Raw genomic sequence first — 18,946 nt, forward strand, 5'->3', positions numbered from 1 at the left:
ACTAAATACTAACAATAATTCAATTTTAATAAGTTAAAAATAATAATTACAAGCTAAATGTTGAGGAATTCATTTGCTGATACAGTTGCCTTTCTAAGTCTGAAGGCCTCTTATGTTTCAGTCGGTTTTCTCGTTCAGCAGTTCCGATGAGGCTGGATGCCTCTTCATTCACTTGCTGTATAAGTCTCATTTAGTGAGTCTTTGCAAGTTTGGTTATTTCGCCTACTACTGAATTCACACCAAATCACGGTAAAAGTCAGCAGATCTAACATACCAAGGAGCATTAACTATGCTTCTTAGCATCTTATTTAGGAAGCGCTGAATGCAGGCAATACACTTGACTTGAGCAACCCCATAGTTGAGCTCCATATGCCCAAATTGGCTTTAGTACTTGATTATATACAGCTTGTTTTCGATTGAAAGCGTGGATCTCCTCCGACTAGATGGTAAAACTTAGCAAATTTTAAATCAAGCTCACCCCTTTGACATGTTCTTTCCATGCTCTAGGGTGATTCCTAGGTACTTAGCATTATTGTGATTTGGTATAAGAGTACCATTTATATAAATGGAATGGTATGATGCTGTTTTTTAAAGTAAAGTAAAGAAAATTGGAACATGAAATTATATTTTTTTATAATGAGCTAAAACTTGATTACGACCTCTGGCCTTTCATGTCCGTTGTCTTTCTCTCTGATTATGAAGGCGTTGATAACGCTCAGAGTTCGATAATCGATTTTCGCGGATGTGGTCGGCACGAGAGGAATTGTGACTGTATAGTTGAGCAAGAAATAATGAATACCCAGTGAGAACTCTGTAGCCTAACATTTTAAGAATGTTTTTAATTTTTTCATAAGACATGAATTTTTGTGCTCATTTATTCATTTTAGTTATTTTATTATTTAAACAAATATATTAGAACACAAAAGCATTAACAGAAAAGTTAAATAGTTTAAAACCATAAATATAATACATAACATAAAACGACATTCATAAAAGTAGGCATTTCGCGCAGGGCACTTATGCAAAGTGCCATAGCCATGCGCGATGTTTACTCGTTGCTGGTTCCATGGATGATATGATACGAAACTCTTCTCTTTTGCTTGTTGAGAGAGCCCATGAACTCATTTTTGATGTTGGCAACAAAGCCAGATCATGGGCTACTGAACAGCTGACAGTCAAAATGACGAGCTACCACTAAGAATCCCGCAGAAATAAATGATTAAATGGTTCGTTTTTGTACGATAAGTTTTTTGTGATTTTTGAATTACTATTCACTATTAACTATTAAATGGAGTTAATATGTGTATATTATTTAAGAAACGGTGGCTATTTGTACAAAAGTAATATACGTTCTTTAGCAGTGTTAAATACCATTTACGTAAATACGTATCTGGGTACAAATTTTCTCTTAAACTTTTAGAGAATATATTAAGGTGTTTATTTGTTTATAAAATATAAATAAATATATGTTACTAAATTAAACTAAGCCAAATTTTTGTTTATGTTGACTTATAATATGTACGATTTTTAATTATTATAATATTTTATTATTTTTATGTGTAGATGTTTATTGTTTATCTTCAAATATATATTTGTAAGTGTATGTGTTGGCGTAATATTGGTTAAGAAGTCTCTAATAAGCGTAAATTGCAAACCAATAAATACCCAATAAATCGAATAAAAATCTCCTAACTTATGTTTTCCCGCAGTGGCACCACTGCCAAATGTTATAAAAAATGCGGACTTTGACAGCTCTCTCACGAATGAAAGAGTTTCGTATCATGTTATCCATGGCTGGTTCGACAACGACTGAATGATAGAACGTAAGCTTACATGTGACTTGAGTCGGCACAATTGTGGAATGGAGTGCCGACCACTGATTACGACTTTCAGTTTCTGATGAAGATTCTCCATCACGGCGTCTTTTTGATAACCTTGCATGGGAACTATTTCCAGATAGTTGAAATCTAGATCTTTTGGGCATTTTCAAATTAAAAAAATGTAGAACTAAATTATTTGCTTATATATATATATAATTATATTTAAAATGTAATTGTAAAATTATAAAAACTACACGAGTCGCTAAGCTGTTTGGATAGTTTAAAAGTACAATATATTAGTTACTGAAAAACTAAAAATAAGATAGATTTAGTTCTGAAAAGAACTGATGTTTAGTTCCGATCCGTTTTAGATAATTTTTCATTTTCTCAAAATATACAGAGCGGCAAAATGTGCGAAATGCCGTTTGCTAATGCATGCGTCTGATACTTTCTTGTTTTTTTGGTATATTGTGATTTATCGTAGTGAGATTCAAAACAAAAGCTCTAATAATATACAGGTAGGCTGGAAAATATTAGGTAAATGCATATGTATGCATCTTGTAAGTATGTTTACAATTAATATTTTTATAATTATTGTTGGCATATATAATTATGTTCTTCGCTTAAAACCAAACGCTTTCTTTAGTGTCTGCATAAGAACTCAATTTTATACTTTATTTCATTTTCACTTACCCTTTCTTATTATAAAGTTTAATCTCAATTACTTTCTTTACATATGTATCCTCTTGTTCTCTTACTCTAATTTCTCTTATTAAACTAAAGTAGTTAGTTATTACAATAACATATGTAATTTTTATTATGTAAATATAAATATAGATATGTTTGATACGTATGTGTATGGATAATATTATATGTGTAAGTGGGTGATGTAGATGCTTACATTACTCCTACGACGCCAGAACTGATGTTTAGTTCCGATCCGTTTTAGATCATTTTTCATTTTCCCAAAATATACGGAGCGGCAAAATGTGCGAAATGCCTTTCGCTAATGCATGCGTCTGATACTTTCATGCTTTTTTGGTAAATTGTAATTTATCTAATGATATGTATGCATCTTGTAAGTATGTTTACAATTAATATTTTTATTATAATTGTTGGCATATATAATTATGTTCTTCGATTAAAACCAAACGCTTTCATTGATGTCTGAATAAGAACTCAATTTTATACTTTATTTCATTTTCACTTATTATATTTTATTATAAAGTTTAATCTCAATTACTCTCTTTTCATATGTATCCTCTTGTTTTCTTATTCTAATTTCTCTTATTCATTTTTGAAAGTTTAAATATTTCTTCTTCTGTAATCATATTATTTAAAAGATATATTGGGCGATATTATAGTTATAGTAGTAGTTACTATGAATAGTGTTATTGTAAGCTAATATTGATTTATACACATTTTCAATGATATCATCTTTATTATTTGGGTCTGCATAAAGACGGTTAAAAAGTCGAATGTGTTCGTTCAGAGTACCATGAATTCTTTCTACTTCCGCGTTACCAATTTTCAAAAATGCTGTTGTTGTGTGGTAATTTATCTTTTGATCATTAAAAAATTCCCTAACTACAGCAGTGTCTAACTCATGGTCGAAAATTAGTAAGTTTGTTTACCTATTATAAATATTGAATTCTATGCTTAAGTGCATTCAGTATCGACCGGACCTGGGTCCTGTCTTCCAAGTTGTAAGCAGTAGTATATTTCGTAAGTTTATCTATACTTGTAAGATACATCGTGTGGATACCATATAATGTTTAAGCTATGCTTTATTGGGGACCTATCTAAATTTTTGAATTTCTTTCTGAAATTTTGGGTAAAAGTTAACTCTTCTCAATTCTTCATAAACCTCGTTAATACCTCTATGGTTATTTTTAATGTAAAAGTTTTTCTCTGTCAATAATATCTCCTAACAACGAATGTGCTTTTAACACTTCTAAGCTTTTGTTTCTCGCAAAATATTTAATATACAAACACTGGAACTCTTTGTATAATTCAATATTTTGGCAGTAAACTACTGCAAGTCCTTTCAAAGGTAGTTTTGCGCGCAAAAATCTCAAAGAGCATCATTACTTGTTACTTTTAAGTAGTGGCCGTTTAAAGTACGGCTGGCAAAAGAAAAAGCTTTGTTTCCTTGCATAAGTGCAGCTCCTTATGCAAATTGCTCGCATCAGTAACAAGCGTAAGCGTTTTAGTAAAATCAGGATTAAGAATAGGATCATATTTAAGTAACATTTTTAATTTTTCAAAGGCCGCCACATAATCTTTATCACATGTATTAACTTTTATCCCTTGTTTGAGGTATTTAATGAGATGGTGAGCTATTTTGGAGTAATCCTTAATAAAGAGTCTATAAAAACCCGTTATACCCAAAAATGATTTTATTTCTTTTTGTGGCTTAGGTAATAGTAATTTGTCTATAGTTTCAAGTTTCTTAGGGTTTGGCTTAATGCATTCATGGGTTACTAAATGGCCCAAAAACTCAATTTATTTCGAAAGGAACTTCAAATTGGCTTGACTCATACGTTTCAAAATTTTGTATATTGCTTTTAGATGTTCTTCTATGCTAGTTGAAAAAATCAGAATGTCATCTAAATAAACTAAACAAATTGAACCAATGTATTCTTTCAATATATGGTTAATCCGTTATACTCTTGCAACATTTTGCACAGAGTATTATAGTTTTGTTCTCATAACGGTTGTTTGTGTCACCCAGAAATAAAAGAGTTAGATATGGGGTAATATATATATAAATGATCAGTATGACGAGTGGATTTCAAGTCCGGATGTCTGTCCGTCCGTCTGTCCGTCTGTCTGTCTGTCTGTCTATCTGTCCGTCTGTCCGTGCAATCGATAACTTGAGTAAAAATTAAGATATCTTAATGAAACACATATTCCTTGGCACCCTGAGGAGGTTGCTTTCGAAAATGGGCAAAATCAGTCCACTGCCACGCCCACAAAATGGCTGAAACTGAAAACCTATACAGTGTCATAACTAAGCTATAAATAAAGATATGAAAACAAAATTTGGATCATAGGATCGCATTAGGGAGGGGCGCATTTGGATGTATTTTTTTTTAAGTGGGCGTGAACCCGCCCCCAAATAGGTTTTATGTATATATCCTGCAAACCAAAAAAGCTATATAAACCAAACTTTCTGCCATTTATCGGATAATAACCACGCCCACCTCCCATACAAAGGTTATGTTGAAAACTACTAGAAGTGGAAAACTACTCAATAACGAAAAACGTCAGAAAAACTAAATTTCACATAAGAAATGGCACATGGAAGCTGCACTCCGATTTTTTTACAAAATGAAAAATGGGCGTGGCGTCGCCCACTTATGGGTCAAAAACCATATCTCAAGAACTGCTCGATCGATTTCAATGAAATTCTGTATATAACACTTTCTTGATACCCTGATGGCACGGGTGGAATATGGGCTAAATCGGTTCACAACCACGCCTACTTCCTATATAACTCAATTTTGAATTCTTCGGATTCGTTCACTTTATAATATATACATTAAAAACCAATGAAGATATCGGAATCAAACTTTACACAAATACTGTATTTGAGCTGTGACAGCACTTGTGGAAAAATTGTCAAAATTGGACCATGACTTTTCAAGGCCCCTGATATCGAACATGAAGAACTCGGTGCCTAAAAGTAATTTTTCATCGAAAATATAGGTAAATCTCTAAGATATTTTAATGTAATTCATTTCCTCTGAATTTTTTTCTTATCACATTTTGTCTATGTACCAAAAGTGGTTAAAATCGGGTCATAACTTCTTCAGAAGTGGGCGGACAGGTTTCGATATATTATATCTTGGTGGTGAAAACGGTTCAGGAATTACCTCAGTCCCCATATACTATTTATGATGATTTTCGTTATTCTATTGAACTTTAATCAGAATATATGAGTCGAATTGTGTTATCTTCATATGTTAGGTTAGGTTGGTCTGGTAGGCCTGCAGGCCACGCATAGACCAGTTATGGTCATTTGCGATACCAGAATGGAGTGCCTTTACGTATTTCCTGAGTAGTAGTCATCGTTCAGGATGCCTGCGCCTGTCGTGAATTTTAATAGTTTATGAGGCTTCACTGACGATATCTCCTCTAACTTATCGTACTGTGGGGCCCCTAAGTACCTAAAACGCTGTCTCGCTAACGCAGGACATACGCACAAGAGATGCTCCACTGTTTCCTTGGTGCCCCGCTCTTGACATTTTCTGCATTCCTCCCGTTCTGACAGTCCCATTTTATAGGCATGTGCCGCTACAAGGCTGTGACCGGTAAGAATGCCAACCATGGTCCTACAGCCCTTTCTATCGAGCTCCAGTAGGAACCTTGTATATTTTTGATCTACCGCTTTGCACATGACCTTTGCAGTTTTACACCCCGGTAGATCCTTCCAGCGAGATATGATTCTTCTTGCCATGCACCTGTCTATGTCATCGTATAGAATGTGCATGGGTTTAGCGATGTTGATCATGTTTCCGGGTGACAGCTGTACACCACTCTTGACAATCCCGTCTACGATTTCGTTGCCCTCGATGCCTTTATGTCCTGGCACCCAGTAGAAGTGTAGCCTCATATTTCTGGCGACACTCACCACTGTTGCCCTGCTGCTCAGGACACATTTGGCCGATATTCGACACGAGGTTACTGCCTTGATTGCTGCTTGGCTGTCTACGTAGATATTAATTTTAGAGTATTGGCGTTGTGCGCTGGAGGCTTGCTCTGCTGCCTTCCCAATAGCAAAGACCTCTGCTTGAAATATACTGCAGTGGTTCGGCAGTTTGAACGGTTGTCTTATGCCTAATTCTGGACAGTATATTCCTGCACCTACTCCCTCATCTATTTTAGAGAAATCCGTATAGATGTTTAAGGTGTTGCGTGTAGTTACGGTGCCCTTGCGCCAACCATCCTTTTCCATGTTTACCGTGAAACCTCTTTCCCAGTTGTAGAATGGGACCAGATAGTCAATACCTGTCAGACTGCTCTTAGCAACCGAGCTGTGTCCGAAGGTTCTGTATGTGAATTCACCTATTGCCATCAGTCGACCCGCCGATTTCGCCGCGCAGCTGTCGGCAAAGAGATCTTTAGGTGGCAGGTTTAATATTCATTCTAGAGCAGCCGTTGGGGTGGTTCTTAGGGCCCCCGTTATACATAGCGCTGCAAGCCGCTGAACCTTTTCCATCGGCTTCCGATATGTAGATTTTCTGGTACCCGTCCACCATACCAGAACCCCATAGAGCAGAATTGGTCTCACTATTGCTGTGTAGCACCAGTGCATGAGAGTGGGAGAAAGCCCCCAGGTAGTGCCAAGCATCTTCCTGCATGCATACAGAGCATTATTGGCTTTCCTCACTCTCTCCTCCACATTGTACTTCCACAGAAGTTTGGTGTCCAAGACTACCCCTAGGTATTTGGTACGGTCCTTGAGCGGGAGCTCGGTCCCATTTAGCGAAGGGGGCCTCCATGCAGGTATTTTGTACCTTCTAGTAAACACCAGAAGGTCTGTCTTTTCCGCATTGAGCCCCAGTCCCGCTTGCGTTGCCCAGTTATTGACAGTGCTGAGAGTGCTGGTCATTATACTGCTGACAGTGTGCAGACACTTTCCCGTTATTAAGATGGCGATGTCATCCGCATACGCTGTTATCTTGGGAGCTTTGTTTTCAAACTGTTTTAGTAAGTTGTTTACCACTAGTGTCCATAAGAGTGGAGATAGCACTCCGCCTTGCGGAGTACCTCTACAGACTTCCTTGGTCACACTGGCATCATTCCATTCTGCTTTTATCTTTCTAGACATCAAGAGGTTTTTCACCCACCTTTGTATGACAGGCTCAACACCCATTGACTAAATACTTCGCAGTATGGATTCCGTAGACACATTATTGAATGCTCCCGAAATGTCCAGGAATGCTCCCAGAGCATATTCCTTGTATTCTAGAGCTGTTTCAATGTTATATACCAGTGAATGGAGTGCAGTCTCCACGGATCTGCCTTTTGTATACGCATGTTGCGATTTGGACAAGCTGCCAGGAGGCGCTGTGTCCCTTATATGTGCATCTAGTATTTTCTCCAGCGCCTTCAGAAGAAAGAGGTAAGACTTATGGGCCTGAACTCTTTCGAGTAGGTTGGATTGTTTTTACCTGCCTTCGGTATGAAAACCACCCTAGCCTCTCTCCATGAGTGCGGTATATAACCAAACCTTAGACATCCTCTGAATATAACTCGCAACCACGGCACGACCAGCTGCATTGCGTTCTTTAGCATGGCTGGAAAGATTTCATCTGTACCGGGAGATTTGTAAGAGTCGAAGGATTGCCCATTCTATTTTATCCTCCGTAATTTTACACTCGGACAGGATAACAGCAGTATTTCCTTTGTGTGGAGTGTTAACCGGGTTCTTGCATCCCGGAAAGTGTACGCTGACTAGAACCTCTAAGGAGTCCCTGCAATTCTCCGTCCACTCTCCGTTGTTTCTGCGAATCAGGCCTGGCGAGGGGGGGCTTTTAGATAACAGTTTTCTAAGTCTTGCCACCTCATTTGTTCTTTCAAAGCTGCTACAAAAGTTTTTCCAGGACTGTCGTTTGCTCCTGCGCATTAACTTTTTGTAGTCTCTTAACAGATCCTTGTATTCATTCCAACATTCCTCGCTCTCTGCTAGCTTGGCCAAGTTGAAGATTTTCCTTACACTGCGTCTACACGATTCGAGCTCCTTGTTCCACCAAGAAGGTCTCGTTTTGCGTTTGGGCCGCAGCATAGGACAAGCGGAATAATAAGCCTTAGTAAGAGTGCTACAGAAGAGATGCACACCCTCCTCTAACACTTGTGGAGAGTTGAACACGCACGGTCTAAGTCTTTTACCAAACAGTATTTGTCGGTAACGTACCCAGTTTGTAATTCTGGGATTTCTGAGTTTTTCGAGGTTGGTCCTATATACGTAGGTTCCTCCCCTCGGTTTGCTATCACTAGACTTCTTATTAATATAAAGTTTAATAGGGACTCACCTCTTGCATTAATGTCTCGGCTTCCCCAAATCGTGTGGTGCGCGTTAGCGTCAGCCCCAACCACCAGCGACTGTTTCCTTCTGCTGGATGTAGCCACCAGCCTCTGGAGTTCTGCAGTCGGTGCCTCGTCGTCATGTGGCAGGTAACAGGGTGCAAGGAGTATGAGCTCATCCCTGCAATCCTTTACCGCCACCACCGTCAGGTCATCTGTGGAGAGATTTAGGTTAACATGGGAACACAGCTTTTTGCTTACCAGGACCGCCGTTCTTACCTTGTTAGTGACGCTCGGGGTATATGTTGTGTAGTTAGGTGACTTTAGTCCGGCGACCACGTTACAAGATGCTATCCATGGTTCCTGGAATAAAGCCACGTCGTAGCCGCCCTTCTCTAGGTTGAGAAGGAGTTCAGCTGATGCGATCTTACTTTTGTGGAGGTTCACCTGAAGTACCGTCAGCTCCTGGTTCATTAACCTTAGAGTACTGATCAGGTGACCCCTCCACCTCCTGCAAGACTAATGAAGTCGCCATTATCTCTTCAGATCTTTTTCGACTTCACCCGTCTCCAGTGTGTTTACATTGCCATCCGCAGGGTGGCGCTTTTTGAGGCGAAGGAATGCGCTTCCAACTCCCCACGCCATCTTCCCGAATCTGGCATATAAGATGTCTTCAGCCGCCTTATTGATTTGGATTATGTAGCTCTGGCCTCCATCTGCGTTTGCAGTTTTAGCCACGCTCAGTACTCTCCAATCACTGGTCGGCAAGTCCGGGTTTTGTCGTTGTAGCAGTCGAAGTGCATGTTCCGGGTCAACCACGGGAGGTATCACCACCTTCGCTTTGGGGACCGACGGAATGCTGCTCCGATCCACAACCTCGAGTTTCGCGTCCTTCTGTCGTCCGTTCGCTTGACTTTTGGCTTCTCAGCCTCGTCTTTTGTTTTCCTTTTCTTTGTTGGCGCTTTCGGTTCGCTCTCTGTCGACCGTTGCCTCTTTTCAGCGATATGCTCTCGATACGGTTAGCAAATGCTGAGTTCGAGGCACTGCACCAACTGCGTGAGGCAAAGTGCGCTCGGCCGCTTTTCAACTCCTCTCTGGCCCAAGCCAACCGTTTCATATCCTCTTCACTCAGGTTGGACTTGCCTTCGAGTCGTTTACAAATGCCGACCGCCGCCTTGTACCTCGATTTGGCTTTCAACCCTCCCTTGCTGGGCTTCTTCCGGCGCCCTCTCTTGTTGCCAGAGTTGTAACCATCGGTCGAATCCTGCGGAGAGCGAAGAAGCTCTTCTTCTTTGTCCGTATTTATGCTCACAGCGCTTTCTGGGTCCGAATCTTCATGGATTGCGGAACCCGCGCGCTGCAGAGCTGGTCTGGCAGTATCATTACAACCACCGCAACCTGCTCCCGTTGCAGTGGAGGTGTGGCCGCTGGCGACACAGCTTGAAAACTCGCTGTGCCCGCCGGTGGTTGCAGCCTCGTCTCCCACCGACGTTTGGCTTGATATCCCAGCCCGCTGTTCATCCTTTTTGTCCTCCATATTGAGTTTTTGTATTCGGGGGTCTCTACCCCTAGCGTTTTATACCTACCACCATGTACCTCACTGGCAATGGCTGATGTACTCATGCCTCCACCGCCCTATGAGGATGCATATAGAGCATTCCAACATATGATGATGGATTTGGAGTACATCAACCTTAGCTAGTTGGCGCCTGCCTGCACTGCCGTGACTTAGCTTGTCATAGACAGCTTGAGACCCCAGCAGTGCAGGCAGCGCCACCCATTGCACAGTCGACACCCGCGCGGAGGATATAGCCAAGAGGAATTTTTGTCGACCTTGGCAGACTAATAATCGACCGACAAATATACCAATGATGCAAAATGAAACTGCAAATACTTGCGTAATTAAGGAAAGTTAATGTTTCGACCATCATAAACCATTTTCATTATATTAATTTATTGGGCGTACAATAACGATTTTATGAAATTGATAGCTTAAAAGACCGATCTCATAATTGAAATTAATTTCTTAAATAAAATCGGAGCCACAATAGATAGACCAAATAGGAAATTAATTTATGGAAATAATTAAATAGAGAAAATACATTTTCTCAATGATTTAATTTTATTTAGGAGAATCTAAATATTTCTCCACAATAGACCTCGAGTCCGGATTTCACCAAATATTAATGAAGAAAATGATATTGAAAATAAAAATGCATTTTCAGTGAATAATGGATATTTGAATATGTTTCCGTCTACCGTCCTCATTTATTCCTTCTTTCCTCCAGACAGCAATGTACAATATTCTACATGAATGCATTGGAAAGTTTTGTCACGTCTATATTGACGATATTATAGAAAAGTCAATGTTTATAGCAGCCGAGGTTGAATTTTTAGGATACTTTGTATCCCAGAAAGTAATAAAAACGGATCCCAAAAAAGTTGAAACGTTAAATAAATATCCAAATCCCAAGACGCTACGGCAACTTAAAGGATTTTTAGGGATAATGGGATATTACAGGAAATTTATTGAAAACTACGCAAAAATTGCTAAACCATTAACCAAGCATTTTAAGGGAGAAAATGGAAAATATCACAACATATGTCAAAGAAAACGGCTATTAACCTTTATCAGGAAGGAATAGCTGCTTGTGAAACTTTGAAGAAATCATTACAAGAACAAATTGAACTTGTGAAACCAGATTTTGAAAAAAAAAAATTCTAAGCACTAATTCGTCTAATGTAGCTGTAAGTGCAGGTTTTTACCAAGAAGGAAGACCAATTACAAGTAACGTTTTTAATGTTATTTGTATTTATTTTATTAAACATTCGTTTTTAAATATAAAAATTACACTTATATATTAATGTAATATATTAAATGATATGAACGATATAAATGAACTGCGACAATGAAAGACTTTTCACGATGGATGATGAAATAGAAGTGTAATGTATCACGCGATTGATCAAACGGTGCCGCTTATTGTACGGGACCGGTGACTGGTAAAGATGCTTTGTAAAATAACATGTTGGCAATGATGTTGCGATGCTTTTGCTGAATAAAGGCAAAAGTCTCCAACGCGACATTAGGATATGTCACTCCTCCCATCTGAAAATAATGCAATGTCCTCATTGCAATTTTTCTTTGTTTACAAGTTAAAGTTCTTAAGTAGAATTCTTACAATATTTTTTAAAAGATATTTTTAGCATATAAAAATGAATAAGTAAAAAGGAATGATAATATTGATAAGATACAATTTTCAATTCTTAGATTTAGTTTTAGTTGGATTTCTTTTTTCTATTAAATTGGTTTTTATTACATTTTGACTTTTAAATTTTACAATATGATGTTCGCCATCTTCTTCAGTTTTAATAAGACTACCTTTTTGGTAAGGATTACTAAGTTTGTCTAATCTCTTCCTCGAAACTTCTGCGTTTACCAAGTTTGTGTCAATATCTTTTTCTTGACGGTTTTTATTTACATTATTTATTCTCCGTTCTTTAATAATTTGAGGATCATGTTTTGGTGACTTTTTATTAAAAAATATTGTGTATGGAACTTCATTGGTAGTAGAGTGAACAATTATATGGTTATAAGTGAAAAGAGTTTGTTCAATTTCTAAATATTTTAGCTCTTTATCATCTGAAGTGTTGATTATTCTAAGTTTTTCATTTAAAGTTTTATGTAGTCTTTCAATGTCAGCAATACCAGTTTTACCGGTGGTTACTTCTACTTTTATATTTAATGAATTACACCATTGTTTAATGTTTATATTATTTAAACCTTGGTCTTGGTCGATTTTTAAAATTTTTGGAGGACCCATACAATTACAAATTTTTAGCAATGCTTTTTTGGATTCCAGCCAGTTCAATGCTTTAACTTTTTCTATCATAGCAAATTTAGAATATAAATCGATACATGTTAAATAATATTCATTATTCCATTTCCAAAAATCTACAACATATTTTTCTCTTATTTTGTAAATTGACGGTGTAATTTTGAATGGCATTTTGTTAGAAATATGATCATTCTTACAATGATAACACAGTTCACATTCATTTATTATTTTGGTGATTTCCTTAAGATAATTGGGGTAATAATACTGTAATTTAAACCATTTTGCAACCTTCTCTATACCTTGATGAAGTCCACTTAAATGGATTTCAAGTACTTTACTTTTAAAATTTGCAAAATCTGTAATGTTTTCTAATTCCTTTGTACACCGATAAATCTTATTGCGACTTGTTGTTATTAGTGTCTTATAAACGTTTTGAAATTGTATAAAATCAGTATCATTGGGCATAAAAATTGTTATATTACTTTTTAACAAATGAGTTTTAATTATATATTTAATAAAATCTGTAGTTAATTCTTTGTATGTAATTACAATTAGGTTATTAGAAAAAACTTTCGTAATTGTAGTTGAGTCTTTACAATCTCTTATTAATTTAATTTGATTTTTGAATACATTTAATGGTCGCTCTGTTATCTTAATAAAACTTTCGGAATCTTCATCGGCAGAATGAACAGTATCTACGTTAGATTCAGATTCTTCATTAAAAAAGCATTCCGTAATTTTAATACGAGAAAGAGCGTCTGCTACACGATTTTCTTTACCTGATATGTATTTTACGTCAAAGTCATACTCATTAAGTCGAATCTTCCATCTTTGTAATTTGGAGTTTGGTTCCCTTAAGTTGTGGAGCCATTGCAATGGTCTATGATCACTATTTATTAAAAATTTCCTGCCGTATAAATATGGTCTAAAATATTTAGTAGCCCAAACCATGGCTAAAAGTTCTTTCTCAGTAGTTGAGTAGTGCAGTTTATGTTCATTGAGTGTGCGACTAGCAAAACAAATTGGATGTCCCTGTTGGCTTAACACTGCCCCTAATGCCACATTTGACGCATCAGTCGTCAATGTAAATATTTTCTCATAATTTGGATATGCCAGAATTGGATCATTAGTAATTAAAATTTTTATAGTGTTTATAGCTTCTACGAATTTCTCATCTGAGCTATTTATTTTATTGTCCTTTTTGAGACAGTTAGTCTCAGTCTTAGGTTTAGTTATTTCAGAAAAGTTTTGGATAAATTTACGATAAAATCCCGCCAAACCAAGAAATTGTTTTATTTCTTTTTCCGTTTTAGGAATGGGATAATTTAAAATTGCTTTGATTTTATTAGGGTTAGGCTTAATACCTTCTGGCGTTATGATATGACCAAGAAATTCGGTTTCTCTTTTGAAAAACTCGCTTTTATCCATCTGAATTTTCAAGTTTGCTTCGTTTAATTTACGAAAAACTCTGTCTAGAGATCCTATGTGTTCCTGTAATGATGTACTGAATACTACAATGTCGTCTAAGTAAACCATACAATCTTTCCCTATTAAACCATTTAGAACCGTATTCATCAGTCTCTGGAAGGTGGCTGGTGCATTTTTAAGCCCAAATGGCATTCTTAAAAATTCAAAATGTCCGCTCTGAGTAGAGAAAGCTGTTTTTTTTCTATCTGCCGGATCCATTTATATTTGATGGAACCCTTGCGCTAAGTCTATTGTTGAAAAATACATACACCTACCTAGTTTTTCGAGAATTTCATCCATGTTAGGAATGGGATACCTATCATCACTAGTAATACTTTTGAGCTTGCGAAAATCGACAACAATCCTCCACTTCTTTTTACCTAAAGCATCTGACTTCTTTGGTACCACCCAAATCGGTGCTGAATATGGGGAATCACTATGCGAAATGATTTGATTTTCAAGCATTTCTTTTATTTGTTTGTTTACTTCTGATTTATGAATCAGGATATCTATACGACTTTACATATATTGGATCTTCATGAACCGTTTTGATTCTATGTTTTATTTTATGAGTAAAGGTGAGTTTGTCCCCTTCTTTATAAAATATATTTTCGAATTTATTTAAAAGTTTTTTTAATTCATTTAACTCTTCTGAATTTAAATGTTCAAGTCTCAATTTACTATCTTTAGTGTTATGATTTTCGTTCATATTTAATTCTTGAAGGCAATTATCAAAATTTTCAGAATTTGATTTATTCTTGAAAAAGTTATACCGAACACCGTTCATGTGCATCATATTTTTTTCCAGATCAACGTTAGCTTTAAGTAGCTTAAGTATATTACAACCAAGTAAACCATCGTAGTTATTTGAAAAATTATAAACGAAAAATTTCAGCTTTTTCTTATGTTCATCGCTAAACAATTCTTGGGTTTCATTTAGACAAATTTTTCCTATCGCTGTTGTTAATGTTATTGGCTGAACATAAATAATCTTTTCGTTGAATATTCCAGGCCTTATTAAACTAATTGATGAACCTGTGTCGACTAAAAATTAATAATATTTTTTACTAAATTTCAGTTCAATTGTAGGGAGTTTTCCGAGGCTGTTAAGTGAAAATTTAACTCATCTTGTTACATTGGTACAGGATAGCCAAAGCGTCTTAGTCGAGATTGGTTTGACCCATGAATCTTATCTTGTTTTAAATTATTTAAGTTTCTATTAGTATAAATGTTTGCAGAATTGAAAGGTGTATGCCTAACTTGTGGGAAATTATTGTTTTGTAAAGTATGTTGTTGATTGCTATGTTCATTGAAAAATGGTTTATTTGTATAATAATTATTTTGATTGGAAAATGGATAATTTTTTGATAAAGTGTTGTAATTGGAACGAACCGGAAATTGATTCGTATTGGTTGCAAAATATTCTATATTACTATTATTATTGTTATTCATATAATTAGGTAGTTTTGAATTTGTGTTAGTTCTTTGGATTGTTTTTTGTTTAGAGAATTGTTTATTATTTTCATAAACATCGTTTCCTTTTAATATTTTGATTGCTGACTTAAGGTCAGTAGCAAGATTTGCGTTTATTAGCGCAGTTAAATAGTTTGGCAATTCTCTTTTTAATGTTTTCAAACTTATCTGATCTAATTCATTATACAAAAATATTTTAGTTGAGCAACTTTCATTTTTTAGTTTGATAACATCTTTTACTTTACAAACTTCTAAATTAATCTCTTCGCATAGTAGCTTAACATCATTTTTAAATTTAATATTGCTTATTTCTAGGATTAGTGTTGAAACTGCCGTGTGTTCTCCGAATTCATCTATAAGTAGTTGCCTCAGCGTCATCCAATCTGGTGGTTGCTCTCGTCTAACCACGTCTAATGCAGCGCCTCTGAGTATTTTTATAACACAGTGTAGATAGAATACTTTCGTCTCTTCCGATATAACAGGAGACTGTGGCATGATCGCATCGACACCTTGAATAAAGAGTGCCAAGTAATTTCGATCACCATCAAACGGTTGAATGAGTTTGATGTTTTGTATCGCCATTTCCCTGGTTTCTCGTTCCATTTTGTTGTTTACCTCTTTAATTTTAATGGATTCCAAAATTTGGCTTAGTTCGTTTACTTCTTCTTCCATAAACTGTCTGCTTTGTTTTTATTCACCTTCGTTTTTAATGTAACTTTTGGATTTTTGATTTTGTTTCAACAAGTAGGTATTTTACTTTACGCACTTAAGACAATCTTCATTCGTTTTCTTTTCAACTTTTTCGTTATTAGGGATTGTGGAGTAGAGTTTTGTTGAATAATTTATCGTATATTATTTATTTATGTTTTATTTTATTTTATTTTATTTTATTTTATTTTATTTTATTTTATTTTATTTTATTTTATTTTATTTTATTTTATTTTATTTTATTTTATTTTATTTTATTTTATTTTATTTTATTTTATTTTATTTTATTTTATTTTATTTTATTTTATTTTATTTTATTTTATTTTATCTTATTTTTTCTTATTTTTAACGTATTGTTATATTTTTGTTTCACTGTTCCATCGTAACTTTGTTCGTTTTGTTTGTTACGATAATTTTTCTTTTTCTTCACTTCGACGTTCCATTTTTACGTTCTTGTTGTTAAACTGTTCGTTTTGTTCTTTACGATATTTTTATTTTTCTTCACTTTTCAAGTTTCTCATTTACGTTATTTATACACTCTTTCACTTCGACGTTCCACTTTTACGTTCTTGTTGTTAAACTGTTCGTTTTGTTCTTTACGATAATTTTTATTTTTCTTCACTTTTCAAGTTTCTTTTTTTTACGTTATTTATGCACGCTTTCACTTCGATGTTCTACTTTTACGTTCTTGTTGCTAAACTATTCGTTTTTTTCTTTACGATAATTTTTCTATTTCTGCATCTTCACGTTCCACTTTTACGTTATTAACTACGTTCTTTAAACATCTTCACGTTCCACTTTTACGTTATTAACTTCGTTCTTCAAACACTATCGATGTTGAATTTTTTTTTTTTATTTTTTGTTTTTTCAATTTATGGTTTTATGATGCTGTGTGTTTCAATACTTCTTCGTTTTGAGACACGTGGAAAGGAGTCCCCGTACTTTTCTTCAGCCTTGCGAATTGCCAAAGAACACTCATAAAAATCTTGCGTGCAAGTAAATCACGTATTGCTTTGAATATATAATATTCAAAGTTTTTTGTGTTTTGCACGTTAAAAAATAAGATTTTTTTATGAAAATTACCGAGAGCAGAAATTTTTACACTTTCTATTCTCGCCCGAGTTAAAAATTACCGACAGCAGAAATTTGTACACTTTCTATTCTCGCCCGAGTTAAAAAATTACCGAGATCAGAAATTTTTGCACTTTCTATTCTCGCCCGAGTTAAAAAATTACCGAGATCAGAAATTTTTGCACTTTCTATTCTCGCCCGAATTAAAAATTATCGAGAGCAGAAATTTGTACACTTTCTATTCTCGCCCGAGTTAAACCGACTGCGCCATTTTTTTATTAATGTAATATATTAAATGATATGAACGATATAAATGAACTGCGACAATGAAAGACTTTTCTCGATGGATGATGAAATAGAAGTGTAATGTATCACGCGATTGATCAAACGGTGCCGCTTATTGTACGGGACCACTGACTGGTAAAGATGCTGAGTAAAATAACATGTTGGCAATGGTGTTGCGATGCTTTTGCTGAATAAAGGCAAAAGTCTCCAACGCGACATTAGGATATGTCATTTACAATCATTTCAAAAAAACTAAATTCTAATGAACATAATTGTACAATAATGGAAAAGAATTATTCGCCATAGTACGGGCATTAAAAACGTTACGATATTATCTTTATGCAATAAAGGACTTGGAAATCCATACGGATTGGCTTTCGCAATGTCTGAAAAAAATCATGCATACGTAACAAGTAAGGAAGGGCTAAGTTCAGGTGTAACCGAACGTTTTATGCTCTCGCAAATTATTTATTTAACTTTTTATTTAAAATACACAATTTGACCCACATGCGTCATATATATTGTAAAGTCCATTGAAATTTGGAAACCATAATAATAGGTTAGATGCACCGAGGTCCTCATGGTCGATATATGAGGCCTTGAAAACCTATGGTCCGATTTCGGCGATTTTTAGAATGTGCCTGCCATACTATAAACGTAATATTTGTGCAAAGTTCCGTACCGATATATTCACTAGTGCTTACTTTATATATTGTAAAGTAAACGAATCAGATCGTCTTCAAAGTTTTGGTATATAGAAAGTAGGCGTGGTTGTGAAACGATTTCGTCCATTTTCACAACATATCATTGGGATATAAGGAAACTATTACAAACCAAGTCATTGAAATCGGTAGAGTAGTTCCTGAGATATGGTTTTTGACCCATTTTTGATGCGACGCCCATTTTCCATATTGTAAAAAAATCTGAGTGCAGCTTCCATATGCCAATTCTTATGTGAAATTTAGTGTTTCTGACGTTTTTCGTTACTGAGTTAACTCACTTTTAGTAATTTTCGACCTAACCTTTGTATGGGAGGTGGGCGTGGTTATTACCCAATTACAAAAAACCTATTTGGGGGCGGGGTCACGCCCACTTTCCCAAAAAAATTACATCCAAATATGCCCCTACCTAGTGCGATCCTTTGTTAAACATTTTACATTTAAAACTTTATTTATGGCTTAGTTATGACACTTTATGTGCTTTCGGTTTTCGCCATTTTGTTGGCGTGGTAGTGGTCCGATTTACCCATTT

Source organism: Zeugodacus cucurbitae, chromosome 3 (assembly GCF_028554725.1).
Source record: "Zeugodacus cucurbitae isolate PBARC_wt_2022May chromosome 3, idZeuCucr1.2, whole genome shotgun sequence".
NCBI classification, from domain to species: domain Eukaryota; kingdom Metazoa; phylum Arthropoda; class Insecta; order Diptera; family Tephritidae; genus Zeugodacus; species Zeugodacus cucurbitae.